Raw genomic sequence first — 11,333 nt, forward strand, 5'->3', positions numbered from 1 at the left:
AGCGCTTACTCCGGGAAATTATATTGAAGCACAGAACTGGTTGAAGATTACGAAGCGCTTTGAATTTGAATAAGACCATGCTCCTTCTTTTTCATAAAATGGGTGGTTTGGTTGTTGATCCATTAATCAAATAAATTAGGTCGTAAGATCGAATCAAGAATTTCATTATATCCATTTCTTATACCTTCTATTTTATATGATATTTCATAAGAATAAACCATAGGGATAGGGTCTAGAATAGAAGTAATAAAGTGAATAAAAAGAGGGGGCAATCTAAATATTGCTAATATATTAGGACCATCTTATTAATAATTCTAATGAGTTATCTTGGAATTTAGAATCAAATAAAAAACCCTATATTATGCTCAAGGAAAGTAGATATAGATAGGAGCTTATGCCCTCAAAAAAAATACACTAGTTTCTTAAATTAAAAATAAAAAAGATTTTTTTCTTACGTCGAGAAATATTTGTTTTTCAAGATAAACAATGTCCGTTAGGCACCTAATCTTTATGTCATAATAGACCCGAACACTTGCCTCGGATTGACTTCAATATATAATTGCTCCAGTGAATAACTAAAAAAAAAATAGAAGGATGGTAGATAGTAAAGAAAAGAACTAATCACAATATCTATCTTTCAAAATCTATCTTTCAAAATCTATCTTTCAAAATATATATCTTTCAAAGATTCACTAAAAAGACAGTTGGCGGGTCTCTTTGTATGTCTTGTCCGGAAAGAGGAGGACTTAATGATTATTCGTTCGCCGGAACCAGAAGTAAAAATTGTTGTGGATAGGGATCCTGTAAAAACATCTTTTGAGGAATGGGCCAGACCCGGCCATTTCTCAAGAACACTAGCTAAGGGCCCTGATACTACCACTTGGATCTGGAACCTACATGCTGATGCTCACGATTTCGATAGTCATACTGGTGATTTGGAGGAGATTTCTCGAAAAGTCTTTAGTGCTCATTTCGGGCAACTTTCCATTATCTTTCTTTGGTTGAGTGGCATGTACTTTCATGGCGCCCGTTTTTCCAATTATGAAGCATGGCTAAGTGATCCTACTCACATTGGACCCAGTGCTCAGGTAGTTTGGCCTATAGTAGGGCAAGAAATATTGAATGGTGATGTAGGCGGGGGTTTCCGAGGAATCCAAATAACCTCTGGTTTTTTTCAGCTTTGGCGAGCATCTGGAATAACTAGTGAATTACAACTCTATTGTACTGCAATTGGTGCATTGATTTTTGCAGCGTTAATGCTTTTTGCTGGTTGGTTCCATTATCACAAAGCCGCTCCCAAATTGGCCTGGTTCCAAGATGTAGAATCCATGTTGAATCACCACTTAGCGGGATTATTAGGACTTGGGTCTCTTTCTTGGGCGGGGCACCAAATTCATGTATCTTTACCAATTAACCAATTTCTTGACGCTGGGGTGGATCCTAAAGAGATACCACTTCCTCATGAATTTATCTTGAATCGGGACCTTTTGGCTCAACTTTATCCTAGTTTTGCCGAAGGAGCAACCCCTTTTTTCACTTTAAATTGGTCCAAATACGCAGAATTTCTGACTTTTCGCGGAGGACTAGATCCAGTAACCGGTGGTCTCTGGCTGACCGATATTGCGCACCATCATTTAGCTATTGCTATTCTTTTCCTAATCGCAGGTCATATGTATAGGACCAATTGGGGTATTGGCCATGGACTTAAAGATATTTTGGAGGCTCACAAGGGCCCATTTACAGGACAAGGCCATAAGGGTCTTTATGAAATCTTAACAACGTCATGGCATGCTCAATTATCTCTTAACCTAGCTATGCTAGGCTCTACAACCATTGTTGTAGCTCATCATATGTATTCTATGCCTCCCTATCCATACCTAGCTACTGACTATGGTACACAACTTTCCTTGTTCACACACCACATGTGGATTGGCGGATTTCTAATAGTCGGTGCTGCTGCACATGCAGCAATTTTTATGGTAAGAGACTATGATCCAACTACTCGATACAACGATCTATTAGATCGCGTCCTTAGACACCGCGATGCAATCATATCCCACCTTAACTGGGTATGTATATTTCTAGGTTTTCACAGTTTTGGCTTGTACATTCATAATGATACCATGAGTGCTTTAGGCCGTCCACAAGATATGTTTTCGGATACTGCCATACAATTACAACCTATCTTTGCTCAATGGGTACAAAATATCCATGCTACTGCGCCTGGCGTAACAGCTCCTGGTGCAACAACAAGTATACTAGCTTAACGTGGGGAGGCGGCGAGTTAGTAGCAGTAGGTGGCAAAGTGGCTTTGTTACCTATTCCATTAGGAACCGCAGATTTTTTAGTCCATCACATTCATGCATTTACCATACATGTGACTGTATTAATACTTTTGAAAGGTGTTTTATTTGCTCGGAGTTCCCGTTTGATACCCGATAAAGCAAATCTAGGTTTTCGCTTTCCTTGCGATGGGCCTGGCCGAGGGGGAACATGTCAAGTATCCGCCTGGGATCATGTTTTCTTAGGTTTATTCTGGATGTACAATGCAATTTCGGTAGTCATTTTCCATTTCAGTTGGAAAATGCAGTCGGATGTTTGGGGTACTATAAGTGATCAAGGGGTGGTAACTCATATTACAGGGGGAAACTTTGCACAGAGTTCCATTACGATTAATGGGTGGCTTCGAGATTTCTTGTGGGCACAGGCATCGCAAGTCATTCAGTCTTATGGTTCTTCATTATCTGCATATGGTCTTTTTTTCTTAGGTGCTCATTTTGTCTGGGCCTTCAGTTTAATGTTTTTATTCAGCGGCCGTGGTTATTGGCAAGAACTCATTGAATCTATCGTTTGGGCTCATAACAAATTAAAAGTTGCTCCTGCTACTCAGCCTAGAGCCTTGAGCATTATACAAGGACGCGCTGTAGGAGTAACCCATTACCTTCTGGGTGGAATTGCCACGACATGGGCATTCTTCTTAGCGAGAATTATTGCAGTAGGATAGTGGCTAGGAGGATTTGAAAGGCATTATGGAATTAAGATTTCCCAGGTTTAGCCAAGGCTTAGCTCAGGACCCCACTACTCGTCGTATTTGGTTTGGTATTGCTACCGCACATGATTTCGAAAGTCATGATGATATTACTGAAGAACGTCTTTATCAGAACATTTTTGCTTCTCACTTTGGGCAATTAGCAATAATCTTTCTATGGACGTCCGGAAATCTGTTTCATGTAGCTTGGCAAGGAAATTTTGAATCATGGATACAGGATCCTTTACACGTAAGACCTATTGCTCATGCGATTTGGGATCCTCATTTTGGTCAACCCGCTGTGGAAGCCTTTACTCGAGGAGGTGCTGCTGGTCCAGTGAATATTGCTTATTCTGGAGTTTATCAGTGGTGGTATACAATAGGATTACGCACCAATGAGGATCTTTATACTGGAGCTCTTTTTCTATTATTTCTTTCTACGCTGTCCTTAATAGCGGGTTGGTTACATCTACAACCCAAATGGAAACCAAGCCTTTCGTGGTTCAAAAACGCGGAATCTCGTCTCAATCATCATTTGTCAGGACTTTTCGGGGTAAGTTCTTTGGCTTGGACAGGACATTTAGTTCATGTTGCTATTCCCGCATCCAGGGGGGAGTACGTTCGATGGAATAATTTCTTAGATGTATTACCCTATCCCCAGGGGTTGGGACCCCTTTTGACGGGTCAATGGAATCTTTATGCCCAAAACCCTGATTCGAGTAATCATTTATTTGGTACCGCTCAAGGAGCGGGAACTGCCATTCTAACTCTTCTTGGGGGATTCCATCCACAAACACAAAGTTTGTGGCTGACCGATATGGCTCACCATCATTTAGCTATTGCATTTATTTTTCTCATTGCCGGTCACATGTATCGAACTAACTTCGGAATTGGGCACAGTATTAAAGATCTTTTAGAAGCGCATACTCCTCCGGGGGGTCGATTAGGGCGTGGGCATAAGGGCCTTTATGACACAATCAACAATTCGATTCATTTTCAGTTAGGTCTTGCTCTAGCTTCTTTAGGGGTTATTACTTCCTTAGTAGCTCAACATATGTACTCTTTACCTCCTTATGCATTCATAGCACAAGACTTTACTACTCAAGCTGCTTTATATACTCATCACCAATATATTGCAGGGTTCATCATGACAGGGGCTTTTGCTCATGGAGCTATTTTTTTCATTAGGGATTACAATCCGGAACAGAATGAGGATAATGTATTGGCAAGAATGTTAGACCATAAAGAAGCTATCATATCTCATTTAAGTTGGGCTAGCCTCTTTCTAGGATTCCATACCTTGGGCCTTTATGTTCATAACGACGTCATGCTTGCTTTTGGTACTCCAGAAAAGCAAATCTTGATCGAACCTATATTTGCCCAATGGATACAATCTGCTCATGGCAAGACGACATATGGGTTCGATATACTCTTATCTTCAACGAATGGCCCCGCTTTCAATGCGGGTCGAAGCCTATGGTTGCCCGGATGGTTGAATGCTGTTAATGAGAATAGTAATTCGCTTTTCTTAACAATAGGACCTGGGGATTTCTTGGTTCATCATGCTATTGCTCTAGGTTTGCATACAACTACATTGATTTTAGTAAAGGGCGCTTTAGATGCACGCGGTTCCAAATTAATGCCAGATAAAAAGGATTTTGGATATAGTTTTCCTTGTGACGGCCCAGGGCGCGGCGGTACTTGTGATATTTCTGCTTGGGACGCATTTTATTTGGCAGTTTTCTGGATGTTAAATACCATTGGGTGGGTTACTTTTTATTGGCATTGGAAACATATCACATTATGGCAGGGCAACGTTTCACAATTTAATGAATCCTCCACTTATTTGATGGGATGGTTAAGAGATTACCTATGGTTAAACTCTTCACAACTTATCAATGGATATAATCCTTTTGGGATGAATAGTTTATCGGTATGGGCGTGGATGTTCTTATTTGGACATCTTGTTTGGGCTACTGGATTTATGTTCTTAATTTCCTGGCGGGGGTATTGGCAGGAATTAATTGAGACTTTAGCATGGGCTCATGAACGCACACCTTTAGCTAATTTAATTCGCTGGAGAGATAAGCCCGTGGCTCTTTCCATTGTGCAAGCAAGATTGGTTGGATTAGCTCACTTTTCCGTGGGTTATATATTCACTTATGCAGCTTTCTTGATTGCCTCAACATCAGGCAAGTTTGGTTAATTTAGTTTGTTTTTTTGTACTGTATCAGCACCTAGTTCATTACTCTTGATAGAGAGGGAGGATCTGCCTTTTTAGATTTCTTTTTCTATTTATTTTTCCATCTAGGATTAGAACCGTATACTTGGTAATAATAGCAACGACACATTATGGCAAAAAAAAGTTTGATTCAGAGGGAGAAGAAGCGGCAGAAATTAGAACAGAAATATCATTTGATTCGTCAATCTTTAAAAAAAAGATAAGAAGCAAAGTTTCTCCCTTGAGTTTGAGTGAAAAAACGAAAATGCGAGAAAAATTGCAATCCCTACCGCGTAATAGTGCACCTACACGCCTTCATCGACGTTGTTTTTTGACCGGAAGACCTAGAGCTAACTATCGACATTTTGGGCTATCCGGACACGTACTTCGAGAAATGGTTTATGAATGTTTGTTACCGGGTGCAACAAGATCCAGTTGGTAAGGATAAAATACCCTTTCGTATTTGTATGGATTTCTGGAATTGATAATCATAGAGGAGCCCTCTTTACCATTCTGTATAAATGGACTATTCTATTTGTATAGATATTGGTAGAGGGGCGTATCCAACCCTCTTTTATCCACTAGTTACCCCTCTTTAGTTTAAGAGTATAGAGCAGTTTGGTAGCTCATAAGGCTCATAACCTTGGGGTTGCGGGTTCGATTCCCACTACCGCCTCCATACTCCTTCTTTATGATATATGCATGATATAATATATACATCATGCATTTGTATCTGGATTTTTTGATTTCCTAAAAGAGTTTTGGTCTAACAGTTTTTTCTCGGAAGAAGCAAAAAAATAAAAGAAAGAATAAAATATGAAAGAAAAGCGTCCATTGTCTAATGGATAGGACAGAGGTCTTCTAAACCTTTGGTATAGGTTCAAATCCTATTGGACGCAATCTTATTTCTATCTATTCTTTAAATAACTATACTAAACTAAAAACAAAGAAAACTTTTTTGCATGATTCAAATGAAAAAGCTTTCTCAACGATTCCTATTCTACTAACAAGAGTAGACATGCAAAATTTATTTGTTACTGAAGAGAAAACCGTTCCAGCTGTTCCTGAATAGCTTCCTTCAAAAGGATTTCCGCTTGCTCGGTGAATGTCTTGCTAGAAGATATAATTTCTTGGAATTGAGGTTTAGTATCTTTTAGATGTTTACGTAACTCATCCAGAAATTTATTTACCTGTTCAATTTCTAACGAATCAAGATATCCTCTTGTTCCGGTATAAATAGTAGCTATCTGCTCTTCCACTGGGAGAGGATTTGCCTGGGATTGTTTAAGCAATTCCCTTAATCGTCGACCCCTTGCCAATTGATTCTGACTTGTTTTATCGAGAGCAGAGGCGAATTGTGCAAAGGCTTGTAACTCTGCGAATTGCGCTAGTTCCAATTTTGATTTGCCAGCTACTTGTTTCATGGCTTTAATTTGAGCCGCGGATCCTACTCTGGAAACAGAAATACCCACATTAATAGCGGGTCGAATTCCGGCATTGAATAGATCCGCAGATAAGAATATTTGTCCATCTGTAATGGAGATTACATTAGTAGGAATATAGGCGGAAACGTCTCCAGATTGAGTCTCAACTATTGGTAAAGCGGTCATACTTCCTTCGCCTAAAAGAGAATTTAATTTAGCGGCTCTTTCTAAAAGGCGTGAATGCAAATAAAAAACATCCCCTGGATAAGCCTCACGTCCGGGAGGTCTTCTTAATAGAAGGGACATTTGGCGATAAGCTTGTGCCTGTTTGGAGAGATCATCATAAATTATTAAAGTATGCCGTTCGCGGTACATAAAATACTCAGCCAGGGCTGCTCCCGTATAAGGAGCGAGGTATTGTAATGTAGCAGGTGAATCCGCCATTTCAGCTACTACAATAGTGTATTCCATGGCCCCCTCCTCATGGAAAGTAGTTACTACTTGAGCTACGGAGGATGCTCTTTGACCGATAGCTACATAAACACATATTACACCTTGCCCTTTTTGATTGAGAATTGTATCTGTGGCTACTGCTGTTTTGCCAGTCTGTCTGTCCCCAATAATTAACTCTCGCTGACCGCGCCCTATAGGGATCATCGAATCGATAGCAATAAGCCCTGTTTGAAGAGGTTCGTATACGGAACGCCTGGAAATTATACTTGGAGCAGGAGATTCAATTAAGCGAGATTCGGAAGCTATAATTTCGCCTTTCCCATCAATAGGTTTAGCCAGAGCATTTACAACACGACCCAAGTAAGCCTCACTCACGGGTATCTGAGCAATTCTTCCTGTTGCTTTTACAAAACTTCCCTCTTGTATCATCAACCCATCGCCCATTAATACAATCCCAACATTTTTGGATTCCAAATTCAGAGCAATACCCCTAGTACCTTCTGCAAATTCGACTAATTCACCTGACATTATTTCACCAAGACCTATAATACGAGCAATCCCATCCCCCACTTGAACTACGCGACCTATATTCTCAATCCCTACTTTCCTATTATATTGTTCAATACGTTCGCGGAGAATTTTATGAATTTCGTCGACTCGAAGGGTTGCCATTAGTGTTTCTTGACTCTTTTTTCGGAAGCAAGGGGAAAAATAATGCCTAAATTCTAAACGAAAGTAGAAGTTCAAGGCCTAATTAATTTAATTATTTCTTCCATTCCAGGGACCCGAGAATGCCAATATTAGCACGAATCGTACGGAAATGTAACTCGGTATTCAAACAACTATTCAGAGTTCCTAGAGCTCCTTGTACGGCCTGTTGGAAAACCCGCTGTCGGACCTGATTCATTGCCCTTTGTTTTTCAAAATAAAGGGTTTCGTTTTTAGACTTTTCCAATTGTTCCAAACTAATAGAAGTAGCATTAATCAAATTTGCTTTTTCTCGTTCTATCTCAGAGTATCCATTCATTCGATACTCATCCGCTTCTAGTTCGACTTTCTGTAATCGAATCCGAGCTTTTTCGAGTTGCTCAATGGTCCCTCTACGCAATTCTTCTGAATTTCGAATAGTACTCAAGATCCTCTGTTTTCGATTATCTAATAAATCTTTTAATGAAAGTAGATTATTTTGTAAGTTTACAACTTTTATGATCTCTTCCCGAACCAAACATGAATCTTTCGATTCATTTGGCTCTCACGCTCCTTTTTTTTTTTCTATAGCTATTTCCATATCTTTTTTTTAAGTAATGAGCCTATCCTCTATCTTCTTTTTTATGTTTATATTTCAATATACCGAAACCTATATAAGACTAGATAAATATTAAGAGGACTCTTCCGCCTAGATAAAAATATATCATGGTCAGCAAAGTTGTTTCTTTATTTTTATTTGCCCTCTAGTTAATAATTTCAATTTCATTAAGAAAAACTAACTAAATAAATGGAAAATGAAAATTAATAGAATTCTTTTTTATTTTTTTTTTCTTCAAATCCAAAAAATTTCTCTTTTTTATACATAGGTCGTCGATTCGGCATTGGTTAAAAAAGGGCAGGGTGCCCCCTTTTTTTTCTAGTAAATAGTTCAAACCATTTTATCGATATGAGTGTTCTATATCAGATAAATTTTACATTAGCTATTTCCCGTTTAAATTGGTACTAATACTAATATAGTTGTAGAAAGAGTACCTCTTTTTGCCTGGACTTCAAGCAGTTTAGCTTTAACCGTGTTAATGGTCTCACATTCTTGGTTTATAGAGAATCAAAGTTGATTTACCAATGAGTCGCGAAATGCTATGGTTCTTCCATATGATTTCTGAATTTATTCAGAAGTAATTCGTCGAGATCGTGCACCCTTTTCTTATTTATCCGAAAAATACTAAAAAATATTATAAAGTGCAGCCGGATAGATCCAATCTATTCTTGAAATAGACAACTCGCACACACTCCCTTTCCAAAAAAAATCAAAACACCAACCACTACAGTTAGATTTATTAGATTTGTTGCTAAAATATCGGTATTAAGCCCGAAACTGCCAGCGGATGGCCAGTGAGCTAAAAAAACGAAAGAATGGGTTACATTTTTCATATGCTCTCCTCTTATAGATAGGACGAACAAAGAACAAAGTTTTTCGATCACTTACTTCGCTCGCCCTTTTTTGATCGGTTTTTTTAATGCAAATAGATTCAATCTAGTAATTTCTTTTAGATTAAGTCTTACGTCTTGTTTGACCGGTGAAAGACTTCCTTTGTTGAAATGTTCTGTTCCCAAAATTCCTAAAATAAAAGGAAAAAACTTTCCACTTTCCTAAACTAAGGACGGGAAATAAGAAGGTGAGCATATCTTCTAAATTAATAATACTCAACTCAGCCCTTCCTAGAATGGGGTATTATCTGTCCCGATAAATAGATAATTCCAGGAGTAATAAATAGGAGTAAATTAAATAAAGTATTGATATAATTGGAATTGTGGAAGCAAATACCAATTTACTAAAAAAAGAAAAAAGTATCTAATCGAAATCGAAAGAATTTTTTTTTTAAGATTAAACAAAAGGGTTCGCAAATAAAAGCGCTAGTGCCACAACTAGTCCATAAATTGTTAAAGCTTCCATAAAAGCTAGACTAAGCAATAAAGTACCTCGTATTTTACCTTCTGCTTCTGGCTGTCTCGCAATACCTTCTACAGCTTGTCCTGCAGCAGTACCTTGACCAACTCCAGGTCCAATAGAAGCAAGCCCTACGGCCAATCCAGCAGCAATAACAGAAGCAGCAGCAATTAGTGGATTCATGGTGAGTAGTTCCTCGTGTCAAAAAAAAGAAATGGTTAAGGATACAATCAACCAATAAATTCTTACTTCTAAGCTCTATTGGGGAGAAGTAAAGTAACTAAAAAGTACAAATTGAAATCAAATTGAAATGATAATGTGAATTGTCCGAACTACATAGAAGGGAATTCCATATCCATATATCGGATTAGATAATGAATCTAACCTAGGAATATATAATATAATATCCTATATATATACATTTGTTTCTTCTATTTTGTTTGCATATTTTCTCATTTTCTATTGAATCGGATTCTAAAATCATTGCTTAAAGTGGAAACCTGCATAAAAGAGGACTCCACTTATAGACATTAAGGATATTATAGTATAGATCTAGCCTGACTCCACCCTCCTTAATGCATATATACTTTGAAAATTCCATAATATAGTCTATTCTATTCTCTCTCCTACAACTCTAGGCTATATATTCATACGCATTTCTAACTATTTTTTTGCAACCAAGCAGATTATCTGGAACCATGCATGAATTGAGCTAAGCTGCAAAAAAAAAAAATACTATTTCCAAAAAGAGTCAATTCAATGATGACCCTCCATGGATTCACCTATATAGGCTGCGGCTAATGTTGCAAAAATAAGAGCTTGAATACCGCTTGTAAATAATCCAAGAAACATGACCGGTATAGGGATTACTAAGGGGACTAAAGAAACAAGAACAACAACGACTAATTCATCCGCCAATATATTCCCGAAAAGTCGAAAGCTAAGCGATAATGGTTTTGTGAAATCTTCTAGGATGTTAATTGGTAAAAGGATTGGAGTTGGTTTAATATATTTCTCGAAATAGCTCAATCCTTTTTTGCTAAGACCAGCATAAAAATATGCCGCTGACGTGAGTAAAGCTAAAGCAACAGTAGTATTTATATCATTCGTGGGCGCTGCTAATTCCCCATGGGGTAACTCTATAATTTTCCAAGGTAAAAGAGCACCCGACCAATTCGAAACAAAAATAAAAAGGAACATAGTTCCAATAAAGGGAACCCAGGGACCATATTCTTCTCCAATCTGAGTTTTGCTCAAGTCTCGAATAAACTCAAGGACATATTCAAAAAAATTCTGACCGTCGGTCGGGATGGTTTGTGGATTCCGAACAGCTATGACAACTGAACCTAGCAAGATAGTAATTACGACCCAAGAAGTGATGAGTACTTGGGCATGAATTTGGAAACCTCCTATTTGCCAATAGAAGTGTTGGCCTACTTCTACACCCGATATATCGTATAACCCCTTGAGTGTTTTAATGGAACAAGGTATAATATTCATATTGTCCTCTGATAAAAATTGAACTTCAAAAAAGGAATTCTTTTGATTCAA

General features: G+C 38.2%; 1 non-coding gene across 1 annotated transcript; it reads left to right on the top strand.

Annotated features, from left to right (window-relative positions):
• Positions 1 to 6,076: 6,076 nt before the first annotated feature.
• Positions 6,077 to 6,148, top strand: TRNAR-UCU (transfer RNA arginine (anticodon UCU)). Its single transcript has one exon. It is a non-coding gene; the product is annotated as a tRNA-Arg (tRNA).
• The last annotated feature ends 5,185 nt before the right edge of the window (positions 6,149 to 11,333 follow it).

This window comes from Triticum urartu, unplaced genomic scaffold (assembly GCF_056163025.1).
Source record: "Triticum urartu cultivar PI428250 unplaced genomic scaffold, HENAU_Tu73 scaffold118, whole genome shotgun sequence".
NCBI lineage: Eukaryota > Viridiplantae > Streptophyta > Magnoliopsida > Poales > Poaceae > Triticum > Triticum urartu.